The 18,126-nt window shown below is 38.5% G+C and overlaps 1 pseudogene; it reads left to right on the top strand.

The window, feature by feature from the left end:
* The first annotated feature begins 10,833 nt into the window (after positions 1-10,833).
* Positions 10,834-11,611, top strand: LOC138398251 (proteasome subunit alpha type-1 pseudogene; annotated as a pseudogene).
* The last annotated feature ends 6,515 nt before the right edge of the window (positions 11,612-18,126 follow it).

Genomic DNA, 18,126 nt, shown 5'->3' with positions numbered 1-18,126 from the left:
TTTCATTTCGATAAAATTCAGTGTCTCAATTGTTTCTGTTATACATCATGGTTGTAGTGCTGTATCTAAAAAATATTTGTAACTCAAAAGTTACAAAGGTTTCCTACATCTTCTAGAAGTTTTATAATTTTAGATTTTACATTTATGTCTGTGATCCATTTTGAATTAAATTTTGTAGATAGTCGTGAAGTAGGAATTAGATTTCATTTTTTTCCCACACGGATACTCAATTGTTCCAGCATCATTTGTTTAAAAAACTATCCCTTTCTACTCAATTGCTTTTGCAATTTTGTGAAACATCAGTTGTTAATATATGTGTGGGTTTATTTCTGGTCTTTCTATTCTGTTCCATTGACCTATTTGTGTAGCTTTGTCAGCATTATCCTGACTTGATTATTATAGCTTTATAAATCTTGAAACCAGATAATATAAATCCTACAAATTTTTTTCCAAAGATGGCTATCTATTCTTGGTCCTTCGCATTACAATATGAATTTTAGAATCAATTTGTCAATTTCTACAAAAAAGCCTTGTGGGATTTGGGTTGAGATTGCATCAAATTTATGGATTGGGAAAGAATACCATTGTAACAATATTGAGTCTTCAGATCTATGAACACAGTTTATCTGTCCATTTATGTTTTTAATTTTTTTCAGTAATGTTTGCAGTATACAGACATTCAACATTTGTATTAGAATTACCCCTAAGTATTTCATATATTTTATGCTATGGTAATTGATATTTTTTTAAAGTCAATATTTAATTGTTCCTTGGTAGTATACAGAAATTCTATTGATTTTTGTATGTTGTGCATATATCCTACAACATTGCCAAACTCACTTGTATGTTGTAGTAGCTTTTTGTAGATTCCACTGGATTTTCCACAAATTATGCTGTCTATAAATAAACAGTTTTATTTTTTCTTGCCAATCTGGTTGCTTTTTAAATTTTTTTCCTTGGCTGCTTGCACTGGCCAGAACCTCAAGGACAATTTTGAATAAAAATGTGGATAGTAATCATCCTTGTCTTGTGATTGATCTTAGAGGAAAACATTCGGTCTCTTATCATTAGTTAGCATATGTTAACTGTATATTTTTGTAAATGCCTTCTATCAGGTTATAGAAGGTCCCTTCTATTCCTGGTTTACTGAGAGTTTGTATCAGGAATGATGCTGAATTTTGTCAAACGATTTTTCTGCATCTATTCAGATGATCACATGTAGTTTTGTTTTGCTTTTCATTTGTTTATATAGAGAAATACATTGATAGATTTTTCAGTATTAAGCCAACATTACATACCTATTATCTGCTTAGAATTTCTGCATCTATATTCATGTGGGACTTTAGGCTATAGTTTTCTTTTCTTATAATATCTTTATCTTGTTTTAGTCTGAATAATAGTGGCCTCAAAATTGCTAGAAAATATTTTTCTAATCTTCAATTTTTTAGGAAGAGATTGTGTAGGATTAATATTATTTCTTCCTTAAATGTTTGGTAGAATTTATGGGTGAAGCCATCTGGAATTTGCATTTTATTTATGGGAACATGTTTAACTATAAATTCCATTTTTTTGGTAGATATAGGGCTATTCATTTTGCCTATGTCTTTTTGAGTGAGCTTTGGCAATTTGTGTCATTCAAGGAATTGTTTCATTTCACCTAAGCAATCAAATTTTTTGGCATAAAACTATTCATAATACTCTATTATTATCCTTTTAATATTTGTAGAATCTATAGTATAGTGATGCCACTTCTATCATTTCTGACATTGGTAACTTGTATCTTCATTCTTGCTTTTCCTGATAAGACTTATTTATACTGATCTTCCCAAAGAACTCGCTTTGGTTTCATCGGCTTTCTCTATTTTTTTCTGTTTTCTACTTCATTGATTTCTGCTATAGGGGCCAAGCGACAACTTCCCCTTTGCCCTCTGAACGTTCGCTAAAAATCAACTGACAAAAGGCAGAATAATGGCAGAAAAGCATACAAATTTATTAACAAGCATGGGAGTCATACAAAATATAAGGACTCAAACGGCCAGAGGGGTTGGTGATTTTATACCATTTTAAGAGGTTACAGAAAGAACGGGAGCTCAGAACAGGATGGCAGAACAGGTTATGGTGGCCAACTAGTGCAACTTGTCTCCACAAAAGACAGCTTTATGGGCTACTTCTGTTTGCAGGTCCTCTGAACAGCCATTTCAAAATATGTCAAAGAAATATATTTTGGGGTGAAATATTTTAGTTTCCTTCACTGTTTTGATCTTCATTATTTCCTTTCTTTTGCTTACATTAGGTTTCATTGGCTCTTTTTCTGTGTGTGGTTTGTTTTTCTTTTAAAGATAGAACCTGAGACTATTGATTTGCTACCATTTTTTTAAAGATCTTTCTTCTTTGCTAACATAGATGTTTAGTGCTATGATTTTCCCCATAAGTACTATTTAAGTGGCACTCCATAAAATGTATTATGTTGTTTTCTTTTGTTTGTCTTTTCTTTTTTTAGTTCAAACTACTTTCTAATTTTCTTTCTGATTTCTTTGATCATAGTTATTTAGTTTCCAAATATTTGGGGATTTTATTGATTTCCATTTTAATTTCATCATGGTCAGACAACATACCGTAATCCATTTGGGTGGTTCTCTTTCTAGCCTTAGGTATTTCCTCACATGCATGTGCAGTCAGAACTTGGCTGAAACTATCTGGGTTTCTCAGTGTGTACAGACAGCAGTCTCTTCTCTGGTCCTCTGTCCTGCCAAAATTCTATTATGTCATCCTTCTCAGATGCTTTATCACCTCAGCTCAGGAAATCCGCTAGACTCTGTAGGATTCCCCCTCCTCTCCACAGCCTGAAAACCCCTTCAAAGCAGTGATCGAGGGCAATCACAGGGCTCACCTGTTTTTTCCCCAACTTCTCTTATATCACTATTCTTCATTATCTGATCTCCCAATGTTTAAAAAATCTGTCATTTCATATATTTTGTCCTCTTTTATGTTCATTTCAAGCAGAAGGGTAACTCTAGTCCCAGCTTGGCCAGAAACAGAAGTCCCTGGGGGAACTAGCATCTTGATCCTCCTCTTGAAACTTTCCTTCATGCTTAGGGCCTAATGATCACAAAATGGCTGCTATGTCACTAAGCATTATATGTACATTTAATGCAGGATTTAATGCTAGTCATACCTGTCCATTTATTATAAATGTAAAATATTTTCCAAAAAGTTCCTCAGCAAATTTATATTTCATTGGCCATCATGAGGCCACTTGGCCATCCTTATCTACAAAAGAGTCTGGGAAAGCAGAAAACAGTGTTGTCATGACTGGTTTATGTCTAAGTATGATTTGTCATTGGCATATTGCCATCCCAAATGAACTAGAGAAGGAAAGGGTAGGGAATATAGGATATTGGAGAGATAACTAACAGAGTCTGCAACTGAGGCAACCAACACGGTCCTCTTCAGAAAGTAAGAGCAGCTTATCTCTCCCACTGGGCCCCTTCCCCCTCCATATGATCCACCCGGACTTCTCTGACAATTGGCTGCTTTCCAACCTTTCCATGTCTGATAAGAGTTCCTGTGTCCTGAGGGCTGGGGATAACATTCTAATGCCCTCTAGGGACTATTTCTCACTTCAGGGAGGTCTTTGAAGCTCTAAAATATTAAACCCAGGAGAAATCATTAATTAAGTTACTAATTGTTTAAGCCTCTATATTCAGATTACCCGTCATTTGCTTCTAACTAAAGTGAAAATAGCAAGTGGTTATACCATCCAAGTGAGATCTACTTCACTAACTTTAAAGGGCAACTCAGTACATGTCTTAAAGCACATCTAAGGACCCATTGTTGTATTTATTCTGCCTGGTTCACTCAGAGGTGATTGGAGAGAATAAAGATCTAGTTAGTGTCTAGCGTTCTTTCTAGTAGTCGTGGCATAGCGGTGCAAAGTTTCAGGCCAATTGATGGAAAAGTTCACAAGGCTGCAAGCCTAACTTCTAGGCCCAGGAGGCATTTTCTTTGGCCAGGGAGGCATCTTTCTGTGCAAATCGTTGGTGGTTCAAGTTTGGGTCATTGGCAGCGCCTCAAGGCACTTAGGTGTTAACTTTACAGAAGAGGAAAAAGCAACTATTTTTATACCAACATTTTAAGTCCTAATATTAACTTTGGACATGTCAGGGAAAAGGGACAGTAGTTCTTATGTTTACCTAGTAAAGACAAGCTTGACCTACTTCTCAATTTAGTCAGGTAAAAATACATTAAGTGGAGAGTCAAATATTTTCTCTTTCCTGACTAGACTAATTCTCTATGGGACTTTATATCTTGAAACAATTGGACATATTATCAGAAGAATTTACTGCTTAGGCAAACATGGCTTGAGAAAGACTTTGGAGTCTGCAGTGTCCTAAGAGTTGAGTGGTTAAAGGGTCTGAAGATAGGTTGGCTGTGGAAGAGGATTAGGGGAGAGAGGACTAGCTTGGAAGACAGTAACTGCTGGAGGAGAGGAAGGGTGAGATCAGAGGAGAACTGACAGGCACTCATTCAGCATTTCTTCTTATAATAGTAAGGATGGGTTAAATTATGCTGCAATAACAAACAACCCCCAAATTTCAGAGGCTTAACATAGCAAAAGTTTATTTCTCTCTCATGCAATGTCTTGTGTGTGTCAAGGCAGTTCTCTAGGGTGGTTGTCTTCTGTGTGGTGACTGAGTTATGCAGGCTGCTTCAATCCTTTGTGTCTTCCATGTTAGCATAATGACTTCTCTGATAGCCTAAGTGGAGAAAGAAAAGCCTGGAGAATCACACTGTCTCAGCCTGAATATCATGCGTGTCATTCCATTGGCCATGATAACTAGTCACATGGCTCTGTGTAACTGCAAGGGGACTGAGAAGTGCAGTCTTCCCTATGCCCAGCAGAGAGGAGAAAGGGACCAAGTATCGGTGAATACACTGATAGAGAACATACTACTCTAACTCATAAGGCTTCTCTTAGGGAAGAATTCTGTACCAGGCTGTACCTGTGTTTAGAATCTCCTTCCAGAGGGATTCAGGGGCAATCTTATGGTTGAAAGAGGTGCTGAGACTTATTTTGAAGGTGCATTTACATAGCAAGAAATAAGGATTTATATAGATTGAATGTTTATTTCAGGCAGATTTGGGGGATGCTGGTAGAGGAGCAAAATCTTTCAATCCCACTTCTCTCCTCTCCCCTGCTTTGGCACTTACAGTGCCAGAGCTTCTTTATAAGTGCTGTGTGTGTGATACAGAGAGCACATGCACATTTGGTACCAGCCAAAACCCCAATGGGCAGGCCACCAATGGGCTACCAGTGGCAGGGAGGCCTGGGAAGTAGTGGCAGGCACTCATGAAACACTGGCTCTCTACAGCGTGGTACCTCAGTCTAACCTGGTATCTTGTTCCAACCTCTGTTTCCTATAAACATTAGCCATTCTCACACCTTGCATCACAGTTACATGTCTTCTCAGAAAAGGCAACCGGAAAAGCAAAATCAATAAATTAGATTATTGCGGCGACTCTTGGAGCTCATCTCCTATTAGGAGTGAGACTGTGCGTTGTGTCTGAAAGCACAGGAGAGAGAAGAGTAAGTACGTACGCAGTTTTCTCAGTGGAAACATGACTGCTAAGCACTCAGCCCGATCAATGAGCTGGGAGGAGGGCAGACAGGAAGATGTGCAGTCAATGATTCACATCCCCTCCATGCTGGGGGGCTCTGATCGCCTAGAAATCACATCATGCAAGGCCCAGGGAGAGTGAGAGTGCTACCATCCGAAACAGCCACACTGGCCCTTCAGTGGGCATGACAGCTATATTCCAGTCTGCCATAAACAGTGGCCAGAAGCTGGCATCGTGCTTTGTGTCTTCTCGAGGCTCAGTCTGCCTTGCACACCAAACTGCTATTTTACACTTCTGCCTAATGGAAATCAACAGCAAATAGATTTGTCTTCAGTGTTTCCTATGCTAGTCCCCAGATAGGCAGATCTTCCCTCCCCCTCTCTGCTAAGTCAACCAGGACAGCCTTCTCTGGGTATGATGCCCAGTCTTGATAAATGCCTCTTTAAATGATCCTGTCTTAGTTTTCTTCCCTTAGCTGATTCTCTGTTGTTCTGAAAACTAATCTGGCAAGTAGATAATAATTAACAAGTTTTCTGCCTTGTCGATTAATTACTCAAGTGAATTAATTATAATTCTTTAAGCATACTGAGCCAGCTATTTATCTATGCCCCCTCATTTGATAAATTTCTTTAAAATACTGTATGGAAAGCGTGCTATTGGAGGCATGGAAGATTTGGGGACCAGGGGGTGGTGAAAAAGAGCTAGCAAAGACACCCAAGAGTTTCTGGGAAGGACACCAACAGTGACCACTCCAGGAGGTGACATTTAAGCTGAGATTGGAATGACAAGAAAAAGCTGGTCTTGACAAGTACAGAGGAAGAGTGGGCGTGGCAAGTGAGCTGGAAGGCAGGGAGGGTGAGCTTGGTGCTGGGGCGAGTGATGGTCACTGGGCCTGTGCCATGGGGGGCGGAGGAGAGAGAGTGGTTGACAGAGACCAGATCATGCAGAACTTTGTCAGCCAGGAGAGGTTTTCAGAAGACACTGGTGGTTTTAAGCAGGTGCACATGAATGAATTCTGGGTTTTTCTTATGTGGGCCCATCTTTGGCTTACAATTGTCTTCCATGTATAGTGTGATGCTAATGTCAAACAAAAATTATGGGAGCCTGTTGTTTTGGACAGAGCTCCTGCACTAAGCCCCAAGAGACCAGACCAAACCAAACCAGAATGGAGTCACTTATACTAAGTGCCACATAATCAAACTGAAACTTTCAAGAAACAGATCCCCAAACAGATCAGTTTTTCCTGAAAACAGGAGATTCCAGTCTACCTGAGTCAGCATAATAAAGACATCCCCTCTGCTTTGACCCTTACCAAAAAAAAAAATTAACCTGCAGTAATCCGACTTTGGCCAATCAGCTTTCGCCCTTGTTCTGTTTTCTTTTGCCCACCTTATAAAACTCATTGTTCTGATATTGCCCAGAGGGAGCTCTCATTCTCTTTTGTAGAATGAAGTCTTCTCCATTCATGAGTCACGAATAAGAGCCAGTTAGATCTATAAATATTTTTTTTGTAATTTTGACACTAGTTTTTCCATTTAAGATCATAATATAAAGCTTCCTTTTTCAAGAAAATGTATTTAAACAAACAGAGTTAGGCCTTATAAAACTATTGAATAAATAAGGCTCAGTATTGAGTAAATAATATAGCTAAAACTGTGAAGGTTGAAACCCTGCCCTCAGGCAGAGAAAAATGGAATGATCTGCTTGGATCCCAAATTGCTTAGGAGATCAGATGCCCAGTACCTTGCAAGCATTTGAGAGGGAATCAGGCTAGAGAAAAATGCAGAGATAGTACTACCCCATGGTGTTCTAAAACTATGGTCCCCAAACCCCAGGCCTTCGACCAGTACTAGTCCATGGCCTGTTAGGAACTGGACCACACAGCAGGAGGTGAGCAGAGGGCAAGCAAGCAAAGATTCATCTGTATTTACAGCTGCTCCCCATCACTCACATCACCACATAACCTCTGCCTCCTGTCAGATCAGCAGCAGCATTAGATTCTCATGGGAGTGCAAACCCTACTGTAAACTGCGCATGCGAGGGATCTAGGTCGTGTGCTCGTTATGAGAATCTAATGTCTGATGATCTGAGGTGGAGCTGAGGTGGTGATGCTAGGCGATGCGGAGCAGCTGCAAATACAGATTGCCATTAGCAGAGAGCTTTGATTACACAATAAATGTAATGTGCTTGAATCATCTTGAAACCATCCTCCTCACGCCCGCCTCCCCTGTGTCCATGGAAAAATCATCTTCCATGAAACTGGTCCCTGGTGCCAAAAAGGTTGGGGACCACTATTCTAAAAGACCCAAGGTGTCCATACAAAGCTCACACAGAACAGTCCTTACCTCCTGGGTCACCTGACTGGCTATCAGAAAGCATCAAGGTTTCCTGGTACCTCACACACACCCCATTCAGAATGTTGCCCATTGCCTCTTTGTGACACCACACTTTAATTTACCTTTTAAGTTGCTCTCAATAATTATTTTAAACAGATTTCCACAGAAGAAAATATTAAGGGACAGAGAGATGGGGTTTCCCAGTGTAATTTCTCCTATGCGTTATGCCCTGTTAAGAGTAGCCTTACAATTACAGAACCATAACTCTGGCGATTTAATATCCATGGACACAGAAATAACATGACAAGAATTCTATTTTGAATACAATGCCAAGTTTTCTTGATTTGAAGTTGTATTTAAGAATCTACATTGCTGGAAATGTCTGTATTCCTGAAATCCAATTGTGGTCTCACAACTGATATTAGAAAAATAATCCTACTAGGATATACAGAAACCTGGTTTTTTAAAATGTCCCTTGAAGTTATAATGTAAATTTATTGAGGTAAGAGTCTCAATCTCATTGTTAAAATGAGTCATCAGGCCGGGCGCGGTGGCTCACGCCCGTAATCCTAGCACTCTGGGAGGCCGAGGCGGGTGGATTGCTCAAGGTCAGGAGTTCGAGACCAGCCTGAGCGAGACCCCGTCTCTACTAAAAATAGAAAGACATTATATGGACAACTAAAAATCTATATAGAAAAAATTAGCCGGGCATAGTGGCGCATGCCTGTAGTCCCAGCTACTCGGGAGGCTGAGGCAGTAGGATCGCTTAAGCCAAGGAGTCTGAGGTTGCTGTGAGCTAAGCTGACGCCACGGCACTCACTCTAGCCTGGGCAACAAAGTGAGACTCTGTCTCAACAAAAAAAAAAAAAAAAAAAAAAAAAAAAATAAAATGAGTCATCAACATCTGTTATTTCTATCATGTATGTGACAGAAAAGTGCTAATAATCCTTTCATGACCTGTCAACATCCTTACAAATATTTACACTGGTAAAGATAGAGAGATGTTGATATATTAGTACCAAGGTAGCAAATTATTAAGTAAGACACTGTCTCAGTCTGTTCCTGCTGCTATAACAAAATACCTTAGGCTGAGTAGTTTATGAACAATAGAAATTTATTTCTTACAATTCTGGGGGCTGGAAAATCCAAGATCCAGGTACCAGCAAATTTAGTGTCTGGTGAGGGCTGTTCTCTGCTTCAAAGAGGATGCCTTGTTGCTGTGTTGCTGTGGAAGGGTAAGGGCAAACAAGCTCTCTCTAGCCCTTTCGTAAGGGCACTAGTCCCATTTGTGACAGTGGAGCCCTCATGACCTAATCACCTCTCAAAGGCCCCACTCTTAATATCATCATTTTGGTGGTGAGGTTCCAACATAGGAATGTTTTAGAAGGACACAAACATTCAGACCATAGCAACAACCAATCCGAATTGCAAGTTTCTTTTGGAGATTATTTTTCACGGGACATGGTAAACATTTCTGAAGTCTTTAGGGTCTTACGAGATTCCTTTATTCAAATCATACCTCCAAGGACAGATTGGTTACAATTACACATCTTCATCAAAGTCTCCGTGTTGCATAGGAAAACAAGATAAAGGTTCTTGTGAGGATTAGCATTCTAGTCCCTTCACAATTAGATTCCATTAACTGATCTATGGCAAATGATCCTCTCCCACTGAAGCTTCAGGGGAGAGAGACAGCTTCATCTTTTTATGAGTCTCTTTATGTTCGTTATGAGGACTTGCATCTTTAAAGCTGTGTTCTGAAATTTGATTCGTTTTCAAAATAAGAATAAGGTCTGTAGAGCCCAATTTTATTTTATTTATTTTAATTTTTAAAAAATTTAGGGAGTACAAGTGGATGGACATGTTTGAAGCTCTGACTCGGGGATGTGGGGGAGCAAGGACAATATATGTAACCTAAACTTTTGTACCCCGACAATATGCTGAAATAAGAATAAAAAAAAGTCCTCCCCCTTTCTTAGTTTTCAGTGTCCATTACACCACTTTGTGACCATATATATCCCTCATTTAGGTCCCACTTTTTTTCCAAAAAAATTCTTTTGTGTCCAAGAAATAGGGACAGGAATGAAAAGAACTTTACTTAAATACAATTACATAGGATTAAACATTAACCATTCATAGTGCTGGTAACAAATGTGAAAAGACCCCAAAATCATAAGAACAGGTTAAACAAATCAAGGAGTCAGTGTGCTGTGAAACAAAAGGTAATTCAAAAGAATCTTTAGACTGAATGTGAAAAAGATTTAAACTCAAACTTTGATTATGGTACCAAAGGAAAAAGTACTGAATGAGTGTGTGCGTGTGTGTGTGTATGTGTGTGTGTGTATATATATATATATATATAATTAACATTTACTAAGGGAAAAGGGTTCATTTAATATAATTTTCTTTTTTCCCAAAAAGTTGTTAAGAAGCCAATAATGTATCTTCAAGTGACAGAGTCTCAGAACTAAAAGGACATGGTATTTCTGTCATCGAGGTACTATGTGCTAACATACTGGTCCTGGCCCTAAAAATGTATAGCCAGCTCTAGGCTTAGATAAGGGAAAATAAATCAATATGGCCTGAAGAAATTTTACAGAATATAGAAATATTTACCATAGCATTGAGTCAAATCACTGATTTTATTAGAATTATCTCAGGGCAAGGCATAGACTTTCTAATAATTTTTTAAATGAACATTCTTCAAGTAAAACAATGTACTGTGGAATCTTTGAGTCTAAAAGGCCTGAGGAGAATTCTCTTGCTAATTCAAGTGTCCCCTCTATAAAGCTCCTGAGTGCTGTGATAAAGTCTACATAGACACTAGTCCTTTATAAATTTCTAACAGGAGGTTGCAGCCAGGCCCCCTGCTGGAACCATGTTTTGAAACCAGTATGACAATGATGTTACTGTTTGGAGCCCTCAGGGAAGGATTCATCAAATTGGATATGCAATAGAAGCTGTTAAACAAGGTTCAGCCACAGTTGGTCTGACGTCAAAAACCCATGCTGTGTTGGTAGCATCGAAAAGGGCACAGTCAGAGCTTGTAGCTCATCAGGAAGAAATTGCCCATGTTGACAACCATATTGGTATCTCAATTGCAGGGCTTACTGCTGATGCTAGACTGTTGTGTAATTTTATGTGCCAAGAGCGTTTGGATTCCAGATTTGTATCTGACAGACCGCTTCCTGTGTCTCATCTTATATACTAATTGGAAGCAAGACCCAGATACCAACACAATGATATGGCTGGAGACTGCATGTTGTCGGGCTGCTTACTGCTGGTTGTGATGATATGGACCCTCCCATTTTCCAAACCTGCTAACTAGTTTGATGGCCAAGCTATGTCCATTGGAGCCTGTTCTTAGTCAGCTCATACTTACTTGGAGAGATATATGTCTGAATTTGGGGAGTACAATTTAAATGAACTGGTTAAACATGGTCTGTGTGCCTTAAGAGAGACACTTCCTGCAGAGCAGGACCTAACTACAAAGAATGTTTTCATGGGAATTGTTGGTAAAGACTTGGAGTTTACGATCTGTGATGATGATGTTTCCATTCCTGGAAGGTCTTGAAGAAAGACCACACAGAAAGGCACAGCCTGCTCAACCTGCCAATGAACCTGAAGAAAAGACTGATGAACCAATGGAACATTAAGTGATAAACCACTTTACGTGTGCATTTAAGAATGCAGGAGCACATACTGATGGCAATAATCTATACTTTGAACCAAAAGTTGCAGAGTAGTGGAAAGGTATGTTTTAAGAATCAGTGCAGATGTGAGTTGTTTCTAAGCAACCTCACTGATGCCATAAAATGGGGAGCATTTTTCTTTGAGAGGGTCTATGTAATCATTTTCTAGAAAGTATAGGTATCTGTATTAATGTTTTTATATGAAGAAAATAGTGTCTCTGCAGTTTTAAAGACAACTATGAAATAAAATTATTTCACTTCATGAAAAAAAATAAATTTCTAATAGAATATGTAGAGCAGCTGACCTTGCCTCCTCCTATGGGCTGGGGCCAGCAAGGATTGGGGGTTGCACAGCCCAGTGACTGAGGCCCTATAGGAGGAAAGTGGGGTGGGACCAGGGCCCATGTTTAGCCCAGAGGAAGGGGGCCGGCCCTCATTCCTCCAGACCCAATTCTCCCCTCCAGCATCCAGCTCCCTGGGTTAGCCAGCCTCAGTTTCTCCTTCTCAGCAGGACTAGGGACAGCTCTTTCCCTACCTAGTCCCTACCTGAGTGCCAATAGCTGCAGGATTTGAAAGACCTTCATCTCCGCTTGTCAACAAAAGACAGGGAATCTGCCCATGTACATAGTACACCACCACTACAGCCTACAAATAACTAGCAATTGAGAAAACTACCACACTAAGAATATCTATAATCAAGGTATCTATCCAGAACCTGAACCCCTGTCAAAGTACCCACAAGCAAAGTGAAAGGTTCTTACCCAACATATGCTATAGGCACACCCTTAAGAGTTGGGGTGGGAGTGAGTAGTCCCATCAAGACAGAAGAAAATCCAAAAACAAGAAGCAACAGATGAGAAGGAATTAGTGCAAGACCTCCAGAAGTACGAAAAATAAGAGTGAAAGGACCACCCCAAAACAGCACACTAGCTTTCTAGCAGTGGATTCCAACCAAAATGAAAATACTGAAATGACAAATAAAGAATTCCAAATATAGATTATAAGGAAGCTCAATTAGATCCAAAAGAAAACGGAAAACCAACTCAAAGAAACCAGAAAAATAATTCAGGAAATGAATGAAGAATTTACTAAAGAGATACATTTTAAAAAATCAAATAGAACTTCTGGAAATAAAATTCATTTAGGGAAATACAAAACACAGCGGAAAGTTTTAAGAATAGACTATACCAAAAGAAGAAAGAATTTCAGAGTTTAAAGATAATTCTTTCAAATTAACCCATTCAATCAAAAATAAAGAACAAAGAATCAAGAGGAACAAAGTGTACAAGAAATATGGGATTATGTAAAATGGCCAAATATAAAAATCATAGGCATCCCTGAGGATGAAGAAGAAAAAGAAAGAGGCCTGGAAAACCTATTTGAGGGAATAATTGAAGAAAACTTCCTTGGTCTTGCTAGAGATATAAACATCCAGATACAAGAAGCTCACTGAACACCTGGGAGATTCACTATAAAAAGGGAATCACCAAGGCATGTAATCGTCAGACTGGCCAAAGTCAATGTGAAGAAGGAACTCCTATAAGCTGTGAGGTCAAAACATCAAGTAACTTACAAAGGAAAACCCATCAGACTAACAGCAGACTTCTCAACAGAAATCTTACAAGCCAGCAAGGAATGGGATCCATCTTTAGTCTCTTTAAACAGAATAACTGCTAGCCAAGAATTCTGTATCATGCAAAACTAAGTTTCATAAATGAAGGAGGAATAAAGTCTTTCCCAGATAAACAAATACTAAAGGAATTTGTCATCACTAGACCTGACCTACAAGAAATGCTTAAAAATGTTCTATACATAGGCTGGGCGCGGTGGCTCTCGCCTGTAATCCTAGCACTCTGGGAGGCCAAGGCGGGTGGATCGCTCGAGGTCAGGAGTTCGAGACCAGCCTGAGCAAGAGCGAGACCCCCGTCTCTACTAAAAATAGAAAGAAATTAGCTGGCCAACTAAAATATATATAGAAAAAAAATTAGCCGGGCATGGTGGCTCATGCCTGTAGTCCCAGCTACTCGGGAGGCTGAGGCAGTAGGATCGCTTGAGCCCAGGAGTCTGAGGTTGCTGTGAGCTAGGCTGACGCCACGGCACTCACTCTAGCCCAGGCAACAAAGCGAGACTCTGTCTCAAAAAAAAAAAAAAAAATGTTCTATACATAGAACAGAACAATTGATACCCACCACACCAGTGTAAAAATACCAAAAAGTTAAAACTCGTAGGTCTTATAAAACAGCAACACAAGGAAAAGAACAAAGCAAATAGGTAACAATCAAAATGATGACCAGAACAGTATCTAACATATCAATACTAACATGGAATGTAAACGGCCTTAATACCCCACTTAAAAGATGTAGATTGGGCCTGGTGCAATGGTTCATCCCTGTAATCCTAGCACTCTGGGAGGCCGAGGTGGGAGGATGACTTGATGTCAGGAGTTTGAGACCAGCCTGAGCAAGAAAAAGATCCTGTCTCAACCAAAAATAGAAAAAATTAGCTGGGTGTGGGGGCATGCATCTGTAGTCTCAGCTACCCAGCTACCCTAATGAGATAGGAGGATCATTTGAGCCTAGGAGTTTGAGGTTGCAGTGAGCTATGATGACTTCACTGCACTCTATCCAAGGCAACAGAGACAGACTCTGTCTCAATATATATATATATATATATATATTAATATTATATTGGCTAATTATATATAGAAACACAACCCAATATATGCTGTCTCTAAGAAATCCATTTAACTTGCAAAGATCTCAGACTCAAGGTGTAAAGGGTTGGAAAAAAATATTCCATGCAAATAGAAACCAAAAGTGAGCAGGAGTTAATATTCTCATATTAGATAAAATAGACTTTAGATCAACAATTGTTTTTAAAAAGACAAAAATGGTCATTATATGATGATAAAGTCATCAATTTAACAAGAAGACATAATAATCCTAAATATATATGTGCCTAACACAGGAGCTCTTAAATTCATAATGCAAATTCTACTAGATCTAAGGAAAAAAATAAATGACAGCATCATATTAGCCAAGGACTTCAACACTCCAGTGACAGAATTAGATCACTGAGGCAGAAGATCAACAGAGAAATGCTGGACTTAGATGGGACTTTAGAACAAATGGGCCTAACAGATATTACAGAACATTCTAACGAAAAACTGCAGAATATACATTCTTCTCATCAGCAAATGGGACAGTTTCCAAGATAGATCACATGTTAGGCCACAAAACAAGTCTTATTAAATTTAGAAAAATAAAAATCATACCATGTATCTTCTCAGACCACAGTGGAATAAAACTATAGATCAATTCCAAGAGGAAATCTCAAAACTACACAAATACATGGAAATTAAACAACCCAATGTTAAATAATACTTAGAGTATTGATGAAATCAAGATGGAAATAAAAAATTTTTTCAAATTGAACAAGGGCAACACAAGCTTCCAAAATCTATAGGATACAGAAAAAGCAGTGCTAAGGGGAAAGTTCACAGCCTTATATGCTTAGATCAAAAAGACAGAAAGATCACAAATTAATAACCTAACGTCACACCTGAAGGAATTAGAAAAAGAACAACAAACCGAACCCAAAGCTAGAAGTAGGAAAGGAATAACAAAGCAAAGAGCAGAACTAAACAAAATGGAAACCAAAAACAAAACAAAACAAAAAGGATCAACAAAACAAAAAGTTGGTTATTTGAAAAGATAAAATTGATAGACTACTAGCTAGATTAACCAGAAAAAGAAGAGAAAGGACTCAAATATGCTCCATCAGAAATGAAAAAGGAGACATTACAATTGATACCACAGAAATGCAAAATATCATACATTACTACTGTGAAAACCTCTATGCACATAAACTAGAAAACTTAGAGGAAATGGATAAAACTCTCACACAATCTCCCAAGCCTGAATCAGGAGGAAAAAGAAATCATGAACAGACCAATAACAAGTAGCAAGGTTGAAACAGTAATAGAAAAAATCTCCCAATAAAAAAAGTCCCAGGCCCAGATGAATTCACAGCCAAATTCTACCAGACCTTTAAGGAAGAACTGGCACTCATTCTACTGAAACTGTTCTGTAACATTGAGAAGGAGAGAACCCTTTCTAACTCATTCCATGAAGCCACTATTACCTTGATACCAAAGCCAGGAAAGGACACAACAAAAAAGGAAAACTACAGACCAATATCCCTTATGAACATATACGAAAAATCCTCAACAAAATATTATCAAACCGAATTCAGCAGCACATCAAAAAGATAATCCACCATGACCAAGTGAGTTTCATCCCAGGGAATGCAAGATGATACAACATAAGCAAATCAATAAATGTGATTCACCACATAAACAGAAGTAAAAACAAAGACCATATGATCATCTCAATAGATGCAGAAAAAGCATTTGATAAAATTCAGCACTTCTTCATGATAAAAAAAACCTCAACAAACTAGGTATAGAAGGAACATACCTCAAAATAATAAAAACCATATATGACAAACCCATATACAACATCATACTAAATGGGGAAAAGTTGAAAGCATTCCTCCTAGGAACTAGAACAAGACAAGAGTGCCTACTGTCACCACTTCTCCTCAACATAATACTGGAAGTAATAGTCAGGGAAATCAGGCAAGAGAAAAAAATGAAGGGCATCCAAATCAGGAAAAAGGAGGTCAAATTATCCCTGTTTGCCAATGATATAATCTTATATGTAGGAGGCGAGGGGAGATGGGGAAAAAAAGTTAAAAAATAAAAACAACAATCTTATATCTAGAAAATCCTGAAGACAGCACCAAAAGACTCCTAAAATTGATAAATTTAGCAAAGTCTCAGGTTACAAAATCAATGTGTACAGATCCATAGCATTTCTATATACTAATAATAGTCAAGCTGAGAGTCAAATCAAGAACACACAATACCATTTACAAAAGTGGCAAAGAAAATGAAATATCTAGGAATATACTTAACCAAGGAGGTGAAAGATCTCTACAAGGAAAACTACAAAACACTGATGAAAGAAATCATAGATGACACAAACAAATGGAAAAACATCCCATGCTCATGGATTAGAAGAATCAATATTGTTAAAATGTCTATACTGCCCCAAGTGATTTACAGATTCAACACAATTCCCATCAAAATGCCTATGTTGTTTTATACAGATCTAGAAAAAATAATCCTAAACTTCATATGGAACTAAAAAAGAGCCCAAATAACTAAAGCAATCTTAAGCAAAAAGAACAAATCTGGAGGTATTAACTTCAAATTATACTATAAGGCTGTAGTAACTAAATCAGCATGGGGTACTGGTATAAAGGTAGGCACATAGACAAATGGAACAGGATAGAGAACCCAGTAATAAAACTATATAGCTACAACCAACTGATTTTTTTTTTTTTTTTTTTTTTGAGACAGAGTCTCACTCTGTCATCCGGGCTAGAGCACCATGGCATCAGCATAGCTCACAGCAACCTCAAACTCCTGGGCTCAAGTGATTCTCCTGCCTCAGCCTCCCAAGTAACTGGGACTACAGGTGTGTGCCACCACGCCCAGCTAATTTTTCTATTTTTAGTAGAGACTGGGTCTTGCTCTTGCTCAGGCTGGTCTCGAACTCAAGCGATCCTCCCCTCTTGGCCTCCCAGAGTGCTAGGATTATAGGCGTGAGCCACCCTCCCTGGCACAAGACCAACTGATTTTTGATAAAGCAGACAAAAACATACATTGGGAAGGACACCCTATTTAATGAATTGTGTTGGGAAAACTGGATAGCCACATGCAGAAGAATGAAACAGGACCCCTATGTCTTGTCATATACAAAATTAACTCAAAATGAATTAAAAATCTAAATGTAATACCTTGAAACCATAAAAATTCTGGAAGAAATCATAGGAAAAACTGTTCTAGACATCGGCCTAGGCAAAGAATTTATGACTAAGGTCCCAAAGGCAAAAACAGCAACAACAAAAATAAAAAATGGGACTTAATTAAATTTACAGGTTTCTGCATAGCAAAGGAAATAATCAACAGAGTAAATAGACGACCTATAGAATAGGAGAAAATATTCACAAACTATACATCTGACAGAGGACTAATATCCAGAATCTACAAAGAACTCAAACAAATCAGCAAGAAAAAAACAACCCCATTAAAAAAGGGGCAAAAGACATGAACTGAGTTTTTTCAAAAGAAGATCTACAAATGGCCAGAAGACATGTGACAAAATGCGTGCCATCACTAATCATCAGGGAAATGCAAATTAATACCACAAGGAGATACCACCTTACCCCTATTTGAATGGCTGTAATTTAAAAAATCAAAAAACAGTAGATGTTGATGTCGATGCAGTGAAAAAGGAAAGCTTATAAACTATTGGTGGGACTGTAAATTAGTACAATCTCTATGGCAAACAGTATGGAGAGTCCTCAAAGAACTAAAAGTAGATCTACCATTGGATCCTACAATCCCACTA

This window comes from Eulemur rufifrons, chromosome 17 (assembly GCF_041146395.1).
Source record: "Eulemur rufifrons isolate Redbay chromosome 17, OSU_ERuf_1, whole genome shotgun sequence".
NCBI classification, from domain to species: domain Eukaryota; kingdom Metazoa; phylum Chordata; class Mammalia; order Primates; family Lemuridae; genus Eulemur; species Eulemur rufifrons.
This window is presented reverse-complemented; position numbering and strand designations above follow the sequence as displayed.